The following is a 13,186-nucleotide window of genomic DNA, read 5'->3' as shown; positions in this document are numbered from 1 at the left end:
AAGGACCTCAAAGAGTGCCCCAAAGTTCTACCGGAGAATCACGACAAAAACGTGTGCCAACCCCTATGCATAGGTCCATGGGCGGAACCCGCTAGTTGGTCACCAAAATATACATAAAGTGAATCACGTGATATCCCATTGTCATCACAGATATCCACGGCAAGACATACATCAAGTGTTCTCAAATCTTTAAAGACTCAATCCGATAAGATTACTTCAAAGGGGAAACTCAATTCATTACAAGAGAGAAGAGGGGGAGGAGAAACATAAGATCCAACTATAATAGCAAAGCTCGCGATACATCAAGATCGTATCATCTCAAGAACACGAGAGAGAGAGAGAGAGAGAGAGAGAGAGAGAGAGAGAGAGAGAGAGATCAAACACATAGCTACTGGTACATACCCTTAGCCCCGAGGGAGAACTACTCCCTCCTCATCATGGAGAGCACCGGGATGATGAAGATGGCCACCGGAGAGCGATTGCCCCCTTCGGCAGGGTGCCGGAACGGGTCTATATTGGATTTCGGTGGCTACGGAGGCTTCTGGCGGCGGAACTCCCGATCTATTGTGCTCTTCTGAAAGTTTTACGATACGTAGGTATATATGGGTGAAAGGAGTACGTCGGTGGACCGAAGGGGGGGCCACGAGGCAGGGGGCGCGCCCCAGGGGGGTGGGCGCGCCCCCTACCCTCGTGAGCACCTCCTTCATCTTCTGACGTAGGGTCCAAGTCTATCCGGTAGGTTTCCTTTCAAAAATAACTTCTCCAGTTGATTTCGTTCTGTTTTGACTCCGTTTGATATTCCTTTTCTTCGAAACACTGAAATAGGCATAAAACAGCAAATCTGGGCTGGGCCTCCGGTTAATAGGTTAGTCCCAAAAGTAATATAAAAGTGGATAATAAAGCCCAATATTGCCCAAAACAGTAGATGATATAGCATGGAGCAATCAAAAATTATAGATACGTTGGAGACGTATCACCGGCCACTTGGGCCCGCTGCCTGATGGGTCCCGCCGGTTTCTCAGACTTCACCGACAGGCTGCGCCCACCGCTTGCGGGTCCTGCCGGCTGCTTAGCACTGTGGCAATGCCACTGATGATGTGTGCTTCGTCAGGGAAGGCGTGGCTACAGTACTGCCGCCTGGCGGGCGTTCACTGTAGCCACTCCATGTCTCTTCTGATTAATGGCACACAGACTTTGAGGGAGAGGGAGGGCCGCCTGCTGGGAGTCGGCCTTCCCCTGTGCCGACTGGTCGGAGCTCGCCGCCTTCTGGCTTCTCACGGACTGGTAGGGCCCGTCGCCTGCGGGCCGTACCGATAGTTCGTAGTGGGAGCATGGCCTCCTCCGCCATGGGTGATGTCATGGGCCACGTGACAATAGTGTCGCGCCGAACGGGGATGTTCGTCTAGTACGCTGCACTGTGGCCACACTCTGTCCTGGATTCGGGGGCGGTAGGCTGCACTGTAGCCATGCCCGTCTCGTCGTAATTATGTGGGTGCTAACTTTGAGGGCGTGAGGGGCCGCCTGCTAGGAGCCGACCTCTCTGGAGGCTGCCTACTAGGAATCGGCCCGTCTCATGGCTTTCTTCTAAGGACCGATGCCCTCTGGCAGCCGGCCGCTTGGACCAGCCAGCCCTGAGAAGGCGACTCTTCATCTTCGAGACTTGAGGGGCGCAGCCGGCCCCGATGTCTTGAATCGCCATGGGAAGCAGATGAAGCTACCCGTGGTCATTTACTCCGACAATGATGTCTTCATGGCCAGCGACGACGCCACCCATCCCAAGCCAGGCCCACCCCCTGCACGTTCGCGGTCACGCCCACCTTCCTTCTTTTTGAGCGTCGCTGCCTCCTTTGCCTTTTGTTTGAGGCGACATGCTTGTTAGCCGAGCTGATCTTTCGGGCGACTGCCTTCGCTGATCCTTCACCATCGACGTCTCTGACATCTTTTTGTACGGGTCCATGCAACGACGAGGACGGAAAAGGGACGAAAATTGAGGCAGAGAACGACGGGATGATAGAGGAGAGGGTTGAGAAAGTTTTTTTTATCGTGGAAACAGTGCGGCCAACTCCAAGTGTGCGTGCTCCACTTCAGTTCTGTGTGGACGACGGTGTCGGAGTTTTACCTGGCTCATGTCCAAACTCGCAAACTTAAATCAACATCCAAACTGGTCCACGAGCAATGTGGGACTTTATTGGATGGCTCTGCGGTGTTCGTTTGGGGTCGATCGTTAAAGATGCCCTAGAGTGAAAACGTGGTAAATATACTGTGCAAAAGTGAAGACTTGTTTTCGTTTCCCCTATGTCGGGATCCCGCCGTTGAGCACCGCTGTTTGAGACCCTCTCCCTTGCCAAAACAGCTCCCTCCCAAAACGCCCGCCTGAAAATGGCGGGCCTAGGCGGCGCCGGCGGCTGGGGCGGCTTAGACGACGACGACTGGGGCCTAAGCGAGGAGCAGTACGCCAAGCTCGAGCAGGACGCCTACCGCGCGATTGCGGAGCGCAAGGCCTCCTCTTCCGCCGCCTCCACCGCCCCCGCAATCTCGCCGCACCCCAACCGCGCCCTATCGCCGGCGGCCACGGTCTCTTCGCCGCTCCGGAACGAGCACCCCGCCTCCAGGGTCTCCCTGGAGTCTCGCTTCGGCAAGGTTAGGGTTTCCTCTGTTCTTTTGCTGTTTGGGAGAGGTATTTTTGGGAGTTCTTTATTGTTTGAATACTAGGGATTGGGTTTGTGCGTGACACGGAAAATTGGAAATCTTTGTTGCTGTAATGTCCAATGAATTTGGAATGACGGGCCATTTCGTGAATGCAGTACTGTTCACCGCGGTAAATCCCCTTCTTTCTTTTACCTAGCTTTTGTGAATGCAGTAGTGATTTCTTGAAAGAAATAGACATGTTCTTGCCCAAGATTCGTGGGTTGGTGATTTGGTCGGAAATGTGGCAGGGGTTTAGCTTAATGCGCTTGTATTGTGGTAAATCTGTCAATTTTCTCATGCTTTTCGAGTCAGAAATGTTTCTTTATTCTTTGTAGTTTAGAGTTAAGAGAAACTAAGCTTTCTGTTGAAGTATGATGAATTTGGACGTTGTTTTTTACCTTTTAGGCTCGCCTTTTTGTGCATAGCATAATTTCAGCAAGTCAAGAACTGAGCCTACCGTTATTAAAGTATTAAGTTTGATATGTTGAAGGTATTTGATTCCATCTTTTTGATAAAGGACTATCTAGCACCTTTGAACCATGACTTGGAAGTTTAGGTCACATGGTCCAATGGTCTGGGTTTGGTGATCTGGAACAAACTTAGATGGCTGTAGTTAACTTTTTTTTCAAGCGCATTTCAGTTTCTCTTGCTGACAGTGTTGCATTGAGAATTGAAATTCTATGGTTTGGAAGCTTTGTTAGGTACAACTTGTCTTGTCAAAAGATGGTAATTTTGGAAATAAGCTGGTACAAATTTCTAAACATGAGATAAATCTTGACGCAGCTATAGTCAACATTTTCTTAAAACTGCATACGATACTTTGATGGCCTTTGGGGCATGTAATGAACAATTCGTTCTTAATTCTTCAGAGCGTTGGGCATTTTTAGGAGTAGTATCATTTGCTATTCTGTTGTTTTGAGTTGCCCATCATGATAAATCTTGATGCAGATACTGTCAACATTATATTTTGAACTGCACACAATACTTTGATAGCCTTTGGGGTATGCAATGAAAAATGCATTATTCGTTCTTCAGAGTTTGGATATTTGGGATTATTCCATTAATGGCCTCATTCATGATTCCATAATTTTGAATTGATTATGGAGATATACATGTTTGATGGAAGCAGAAATTTATCTATTTTGTGTTATATTACCAACTTCCATCTTGCCGACAAAGGAAATCTGTATACTATTCCTTATTATTCCTTCATTATTTTTCAGGTAGAATCACTTTCACCTTCTCGGCTTAGTCAACCAAACGCAGGTATACAACATTCTCTACGTTTTCTGTTTATTCTAACATGAATTGTGGCCCATCTCATTCTTCCTTTCAATTGTCATTGAAGTGAATAATATTCAGGGCAGTTGGCCTAAGATATCTATACATCTTTTCCTTCACTCTAGTGGTGTGATTGCAGCGAAGTTCCCTTATAACCAGGTACATTTCCCTTATTGCCTAACATATCCATACATCTCATTTTGCCTTTATCACCAGCGGCCAAATCTTTAATCAGTTGCCATAGAATTATATAGTCTACAATATATTTTCTTACTCCCGTTTCTCTCCCAGAAACTCGTGGATGCATTTCACAAGATCCCGAAAGCTAGCTGGAATGGAAAAGAAAGGTTCCCTTATTCTATTACTTGACAGTTTCACCAGATGTTTTCTATAGCATAGTAAAGTTTGATGCCTTGTGTAAAACACATAACTTATTCCTGGTTCGGTTTTACTTGTGAAATTCTTAGGGTGTGGATGTTCCCTCCGACATCTTTGTCAATAGCGGAGGAAGTTCTTCATGCCGTACCTGGATTAGTTGTTGAGGTAACAGTTATTTTATGCACTTCGAATAGCCATGTTGCTATTTCTAGTAGTGATCTTCTATTTTGTTTCGTTGAATTTGTTCTATTGCCTTATTGACTGGTTGGCTGAACTGCTCCGTTCCTACTCAGCCACTGAGTCATTCTCATGATGTTTATTAGCTTCCGGGTTTGAGAATATATAATACAAGTTTTTTTAGATGTTGTTGAAGAAAATACTACCCCTGTTGGTTTTACTTGACATCCTAGAATTAGACTTTCTAAAGTTTGACTGGCAATAAATTTAAATCTAGGTGGATATATTCGGAATATACCATTGGATTGGTTATTTTTCTGTGAAGTCATAACTCTACTAGCACATCTTAATGTAAAGTTGTAAAAATAAAGGGCGGAAGTTTGTAAGTAGCATCTCACAGACTTTGAAAAGTCAAAAGTGTCAAGTATTATTGTTTGTGAGGCCATTGGTGTGCGAGGTCCACTATTCTTGTTATTTCAAGGAACTTTGAGAAGCTTGTATTTTCAGTTTCTCGGAAAAAAGAACTCCATAGCCACAAGGCCCAAGACATAGGCCTCAGTGTGCTGTCGTCTGTGCAATTGGAGCCTTTTCTACATCTCAAGCAAGAGTAACTAACAGTTTCTTGCCTGTGAATAATAATCTGTTGGTTCCTGGATCCACCAAATTGGTTGTTTGATGTTTTTATTGGTAGTGCATCTATAGACAATTCGTTTTTGACCATATTATGTACATTTACTTACCTGTCAGGTTCAAAAATTGGACCCATTAGTTCAGCGGGCTTTTGATGCTGCTTTAGCTGCCAAAGATCTCCGAGGTATCTAAATTTCTAAAGTAAACATTGGAAACACCACATGCTTATATTTTTTCATCCACTCGTTGCTAAGATGCTGTTTGAATGGACCAAATTACATGCACTTGAGATATTAAGAACTGTGTTACTTTCTAGTAACCTCTAGTCCAGTTATATTCATAATAGACTATGCAGAAGTAAAATATTTCTTCAACAGTTATCACATAGGTGTAGATCCAAATGACCTGTGCAAACATTTAATTTTCCCAGATAGGTCTTGCGTTCAGGTGTGAGGCTTCCATTGCCTTGCCACTTTTCTATTTTTCTCTTAAAATGCTAATCTAACTGTTCTTTTTATTGTTTTTGTTTTGCGGAAGGTTTGTATGACAAGATTCCAGCGGATGTTGAGTCAAAACTTATGCCCTTTCAGCGTGACGGAGTCAGGTATATCCAACATCCTTGCTCATAACAGTGGGAAATGTCTTCTCTTAGATTCATACTGGTGTAATGTTGAACTTAATCATGTAGTTGTCGTGCAGCTATAGGATGTTAAATGTAGCAGATAACCATGGCCCTTAATCAAGACTAGGCAGTGGCACATCAATCATAAGCTAAGCCTAATAGATTAAGCAAGAAATTGATCCTGAAATCCTGGCTGCTTTCGTCTGTCCCCAGTCTACGTATACCTCCCTGTGTACCACTGACACCTTCATGGTTCCTGGTCATGCCATCACAGTATGGTGCTGAGGGTACCCGTCAACATCTATTACTTGGGATGAAACATTATTAGGTTGTAAAATGGGATGTAAGTTGCTTATTTGGTCCTTAACCACTCAGCACATTTAGATTTGGCTGTAAAGAACTAAAGATCAGTGGTACCTTCCCATAGTTGAGCATCGTACCCTTTCTTTCTCGTTATTGTAGGTTCGCTTTGCAACATGGGGGCAGAGTGCTGATAGCAGATGAAATGGGTCTTGGAAAAACATTGCAGGTAATTTATACATTCTCTCTGGACCATAATCACTTCTTTTTCTACAACACGCAGGAGAGCTCCTTATCATTTCATTAAGATGAAATAAAAGTACAGAGAGGGGGGGGGGGGGTTGCAAAAATACCCTCGCCCCAAACACACACGCCACACCCACACACCCTGAAAAAACTAGCAAAGGATCGCCACACATACAGATGCACATGACCGTCTCGCCCAGGGGAAGGACTTGTGTCTGTTCGTTTTGCTCGGCAGCATGCAGTCAGTAACTTTCAAACCTGCCGAGCGAAAATGTACAAGACAACAACGTCCAAATCTTTCAGTCATTGTTTTTGTTGCCTAATTTTCTCTATGTAGGCAATTGCTGTTGCTTCTTGCCTTCATGATGCCTGGCCAGTTCTTGTTATCTCTCCATCTTCATTGCGATTACATTGGGCTTCTGTAAGTATCTCTGACTTTTAAAACTCATATTTATATTTCAACAGCAGTTTCCTTTATCCTCAAGGGAGATTTGAATTTGCTGCTTTGCGATTATAACAGATGATTCAGCAGTGGCTTAACATCCCTACGGAAGATATCTTGGTATATCCTCTTTGTTTTTCAATGTAAACACTTCTTTCGGTTTGATTGCTCTTAAAATCTCTCACCTACATGTTGCTTGATCATAAATATTCTTAACTAGATTTTCGTAATTGTTCTAAATCCCTTGCCCCATTTTTGGTTTACCAGGAACTCTACTTGTGTCAAATTCTTTCCACCAGTGAATCTGCCCCTTATTTCTATTGGACATGATCTTGTGGCACATAGAAAAAACATTATATGTCTTGCATGTTTGTTTCCTTGAATTCTAGGTTGATTTGCGTGGTCAGGTGAACAAGGATGGATATTTTTTTACTATGTTGAACATTCTATTCATATTCTTCCCCTTAACCACATTTGAGCATAATCATAACCATCTCTTAATTGTAAGACCATATTTTCTGAACATATGTTGCTTCAGTATTTCATTTCTTAGGTGAACAGAACTTAACTCTTTACTTTTCACCCTGCACTTTCTTTGAAGTGTTTTTAACTTCTTATGCCATTAAAATGTATCTTCAAAGCACTGGCTATAAGAAGCTGGTGATAAGTTGCTACAGTTGATGGTGTCACTTGCTGAAGAAATGAAGGAACTGTTAAATCATAAGCAGTTCCCAACTAAACCGCATTTATGGTAGTTGTACTGCATGTTAATAGTTCATATCATACGAATGTTTTTTGTTAATTGGAACTTGTTGTGGAAGTAAATTTACATAGCTAGACAAGTCTTAAGGAAACAATATTAGATACATCTTATTTCCTTCTATCCATGGATATCAACAACAGTTTTTTCAGGTGGTGTTACCACAAACTGGAGGATCAAATAAGGCAGGATTCAGATTGGTATATTCAAACACCAAAGGAGATTTTCATTTGGATGGGATGTTCAATGTCATATCTTATGATGTAGTTCCCAAGATACAAAGCACTCTTCTGGACTTGGATTTTAAGGTATGGATTCATCTAATCTTCTGTTTCATTTATGGATATGGGCTCTGGGATGTGTGATTTTAAATTTTCATAGAATGTGTTCCCACTTCCCAGTACACAGGCTGTTATTTACCATTTAGCTACTGAACACATAAACCAATAGCATAGGTTTCTTGCAAAATAACTTCTTTTTTCGAGAAAACGCGAAAGACCTTTGAGTTTCTTTCCATTGAAAAGGCAGAAGTTCAGTTACAATCCTTCGAGGAGGTGCGGGGTACAAAAAAGATGAATGGAAATTAGTGAACATCCCAGGTTTAGGGCAGTACAACCCTGATCCCTCGAGTGTCAGCCTTTGCCCAGGAGGAGGCCTCGTCTTCGATCATGCCAACTAGTGTAGCGATTGAAGGTTGGGCACCCTCAAAGACGTACTCGTTCCGGTGTTTCCAGACCATCCAAGGCATGGGCTGGGTGATAGATGTCAGACCCTTGCATTGCAGCGTCGGCGTGCCCTGTTTCGCATGCAGCCACCAATCCATTAGCGTAGCTTCATGGTCTGGTGCACGGATCGTCATTCTGAGCCAAGCTAGGATTTCATGCCAGGTTTGGCAGGTGAAGGGGCAGTCCAGCAGCAGATGCCATATACTTTCCAGGACTTGGCGAGGCTGCGGGGATGGTGCTGGAGTCCACGGCAAGCAAGCCTATCAGTGGTCCAGCATTGATCCTGGTCGGCCAGCCAGTGGAAGAATTTACCCGCGGCAGCGCCCAGCTTTTCTACAAGAGCTTCCAGGAGTGGCCAAATAGCAGGACTGTGCAGAGTAGGTGGCATTGGCAGACCACTTCCAGATCAGCTGGTCTGGCTCGTCGGAGAGGGTGGTGTGCTGCACAGCCTGCCATAGCTGCAAAATAACTTATTCGAGTATGAATCTTTAATTCTTTCACCAAATGACTGACGCGGCACCCAGCCATATGATTGATTGCAGAGCATAATCCTGCATCCAGCATTTGCAGTTACACTGAAGTAATGAACATGATTACACAGATTTCAAGTAGATGGAAAGGGCCGTGCATGTAGACTAAAGACTGCTTTTATAAAGATATTTTTAGTTATTGTTTAATGGACGCCATTTAGCATTGGATAGAGCAATCTATATATTTGACGTCTCAAGAATTTATTGTGTTGAGAGCACTGCAGCCTGTTGGCAGGATTAATTATAATTTACCCCTATTCATTAAATCAGGAGTACTTGGGGGATTGAGGTTTCACCTCTGGGACTGACAAATGAGTTTCATCTAAACCTTGTGAAGAAACTGATAAGTTCCATTTTGTGATGATGCATTTGTTGACTCTGGTTGGTGCTTCCATAGGCAAGCACATCAATTAGGTTTCTTGCCAATGGAAAGCAAAAGGATCAACATGTTCCATTTTACCCCCATCATATGGATATTCGCTTCACTCTGTATTGTGAATATAGCGACCTCTATCGTAATTGTCCTAATTACCATGAACTCAGAATATTGCTATTCATAATCCATTTATACTTGCTTTTGAATGATTTTCATTCAGATAGTTATAGCTGATGAGTCACACTTCCTGAAGAATGGCCAAGCGAAGAGAACAATCGCTTCACTTCCTGTTCTGCAGGTTTGATGTCTCTTATGAGGAAACGAGTTTTATTTCTGGAGCAGAAATTTCTTATTTTTTCGTTGTTACAGTTTAATTTGGTTGAATAGGTTTGATAAATTTGGGTAGTCTGCATCACTTCATCCCAACCAAATGCCACTCACAGTATGATCTTTGGTTCTTGTCTAGTTATTTCATACTAGCCCTTCTGATGGCCAGAATTTCCAAACAGGGTCTCAGGTCTCCGTCTTTAATTGTTCATCCATTGAGGGAATTATGAGTATAGTTATTGCAATGTTGCTGCTCTCTATCATACTAAAATATCTTAGATGATTGTTAAGTAGCTTAGTGTGTCACTTAGTTGGGGCTATGCACGGTCATTTCTCTCATTAAGGGCTTGTTCGGTTAATCCCTCCCACAAGGGGATTGGAGAGGATTGGAGGGGATTGAGGTGGATTTTGACTTGTGGGGGATTTAATCCCTCTCAATCCCCTCCAAACCCCTTCAAATCTGAAGGAACCGAACAAGGCCTAAATGTTTCTTAGACTTGGTGCTTCCTTGGTCTGGGTGCATGGTGGGGTGTGAACAAATTTACAGTGAAATGGAGAGAGTACATGCTGTGACCTTGAATATTTTTTTCCCGTTAATACCACCAGTTCCTTAGGATGTATTGTGCTCTCTCAGGTTTCATTCCATTGAACAATTTCTTGCCTAATTACAGCATACCAAAAGATAAATCACATGACAGTATCAACAAAATTAACCAATTGTGACTTCATACTTACAGAAAGCTCAATATGTGGTTTTGCTAAGTGGAACGCCTGCCTTATCTCGCCCCATCGAGTTGTTTACTCAGGTACAGGCTGTTTTGAGATTTAGTTGCACATACTTGATGACAGGAGATTTTCCACCGTAGAGAAGCAACTAATTCTCTATTTGTGCAGCTCCAGGCGTTATATCCTACTGTCTACAAGAACGTAAATGAATATGGCAATAGATACTGCAAAGGTGTAAGTACTAGCTTAACGAAATTGCTTTCTTCATTTTCTGCCACCAATTATTACTATTTACTGTGGTTCTTTCCCAGGGATATTTTGGGTTATATCAAGGCGCTAGCAATCATGAGGAGCTACATAATTTGATGAAAGCAACCGTCATGATCCGCAGGTTGAAGAAAGATGTTCTTTCGGAGTTGCCTGTTAAGCGTAGGCAACAGGTAACCTCATTGGGTTTATTTCCGATATTAGAACTGGACTTGCTGTATCTACAAAATTTCATTTTTGCCTTGCATCAAAGTTTACGGTAAACAATTCAGAATGATTTTCATGAGATCTGTTGATCACCAACCCTAATTGTTTCTGGGCCTTCTTGTGTTGATTTGGTTTTCTCTTTTAAATGCTCATTTTTTTCTTATTATCTTATACAGAATATGTGGATGATCCTTTAACATCTATACCTAATGTTCATATGTTGCCAATCTTTTCAGGTCTTTCTAGACTTAAGCGAGAAAGAGATGAAACATATCCGCGCTCTTTTTCGTGAGGTACAGTATATCAGTATTACTTTAATGTACTATCTTTTTCCTGCAAATGATACCCTGTAGACTTGTAGTCATAGCATATGAAAACTTGTAGTAATCACTTCTTGTAGCTCAACGCGTCGGCACTTCTAGCCACATTGTTTGATTGTTGGACTTAATTCTTTGGATTAATGAAGAGCTTTTATATGGGTGCTGGGACAGCCTGTCCTCTCCACTTATTTTATCATCCAGTGAGACATTTGATTCATATATACCAGAAATTATCAAAGTTAAAACTTTATGATTGATTTATATACCAGAAATTATTGAAGTTGAAATTTTATGATCTTTTTCTGAAGTTAAGCTAACCAAAATGTTATGGGTCTCTTCGTTGCACTATTTGTTGTCAACCATATATGGATGTTTGAAATGGTTAATCTTCGTTTTTTAATAAAGAAAAGAGAGATATTATATATGATAAATTGGTCCATCGTTTTATGGTTAGATCAGTTATATGATAAGGTAATATTCTAGTGCCAGAGTCGTGATGTGGTTTGTCTTTTTGTAGTTGGAGACTGTCAAGATCAAAATGCAGTCGTGTGACTCACAGGAGACGATCGACTCTCTGAAATTTAATCAAAAGAATATTATCAATAAGGTAATCTAAATATGTATATTCTGTATGCCTTTATGCTACTCTGAAGTTGGTCATCATTTTCTTGATGAACTTTTTTTGATTTTTTTTCTTGATGAACTTGAAATATTCCACCCTTTCTGTTGTGAACTTAGTAAACTAAGCTGCATAAAATATAGAGGAAAAACATACTGTTGCCGTATTTCATTTACTTTTTTTCTAGGCATGTGAAGAGATATTATTTACAATTGCGTTTTTATTTTTCTAGTTGAAGTTTTTGCCTTAGACTGGGATGACGAATAAATAGGTACTTTTGCAGTTTTTTTAGGTAGGTACTTTTGCATTTCTTTATCTTCTTAGACCATATTAGGAGCAACTTTATGATAATTAAATAGTTATTTTTTTTAAATTTATATATAACTGATACCTATTTGATGCAACAATTGATGCAGCTCAACTGCATTGCTTTGCATGAGGATAGTTAATTCTTTTTCTATCTGCATTTAATAGCATGCAGTTACACTGTTACAGTGTTATCTGTTAGACTTGATTTCGACTTTCATCTTCATTCATTCAATATTAGGAGCAATTAAACACAGGGATAGGGTTTTAGGTTCGTCATTAGTAAATTCATACATTTTGCCATATTTTCTTGCTTTATTGAGGACATATTTTTCCTTTTTTAATGTGGTGAAGCACAATTTTTGTGCCATATCTTTATATTTAATATTCTTATATGCACCTAACATGAAGATACACCGAGGACATGCATTTGAAATAGAATATATAATTCTCTCCACAGTTCTTGTTATATTATTTACTATCACAGGCTTGTATTTTCAATCTCTTAAAAGTGATTTGTTATTGGTATCACTGCTCATTTTTCATGCCTAATCGCAGATCTATAATGATTCGGCTGACGCCAAAATTCCAGCAGTGCTTGATTACCTGGCCACTGTAATTGAGGTAACTATATGAGATATTTGTAGATTGTCCTCTTAGCTACTCTAATAAGACCAGATTTGATAAAACTGTCATGACTGCCAGTTTTTGGTTCCAATTTGAGTATCATAACTTGGCTAGCTGAAGTAGACACCCCACAGCTTTTGACTAATTTATATTGAACTATACGTGCCTCACACTTCGGTGGGACCACATTCTTTGCATGCATGATACCATATGAAAAATAGAATCCATTTTTGTAGCCTACCTGTTTCAGTTTAGTAACTTTAGTTTGAGCTGAACTAAATAAGTGAATTATAAGTGGGAGCTGGTGATGCAAAGTTCATCCACATCTTTGACCTCTCTTTCCCACTATGCGAGAAAGTCTGATAAGACATAACAGTTTAACTAACTATAAAATAGAATGAAGCTTGTTCACAGACTAACTTAACCACCTCTTGAAAAATAGAATCCATTTTTATAGCCTGCCTGTTTCAGTTTACTAACTTTAGTTTGAGCTGAACTAAATAAGTGAATTATAAGTGGGAGCTGTTGATGCAGTTCATCCGCATCTTTGACCTCTCTTTCCCACTATGCGAGAAAGTCTGACAAGACATAACAGTTTAACTAACTATAAAATAGAATGAAGCTTGTTCACG

The 13,186-nt window shown here is 41.3% G+C and overlaps 1 pseudogene; it reads left to right on the top strand.

The window, feature by feature from the left end:
- The first annotated feature begins 2,262 nt into the window (after nucleotides 1-2,262).
- Nucleotides 2,263-13,186, top strand: part of LOC119353661 — a 16,542-nt pseudogene continuing 5,618 nt past the window's right edge.

This window comes from Triticum dicoccoides, chromosome 2A (assembly GCF_002162155.2).
Source record: "Triticum dicoccoides isolate Atlit2015 ecotype Zavitan chromosome 2A, WEW_v2.0, whole genome shotgun sequence".
Classification (NCBI taxonomy): Eukaryota; Viridiplantae; Streptophyta; class Magnoliopsida; order Poales; family Poaceae; genus Triticum; species Triticum dicoccoides.
Note: the sequence above shows the minus strand (reverse complement) of the source record. Positions and strands in the feature narration are given on the sequence as shown.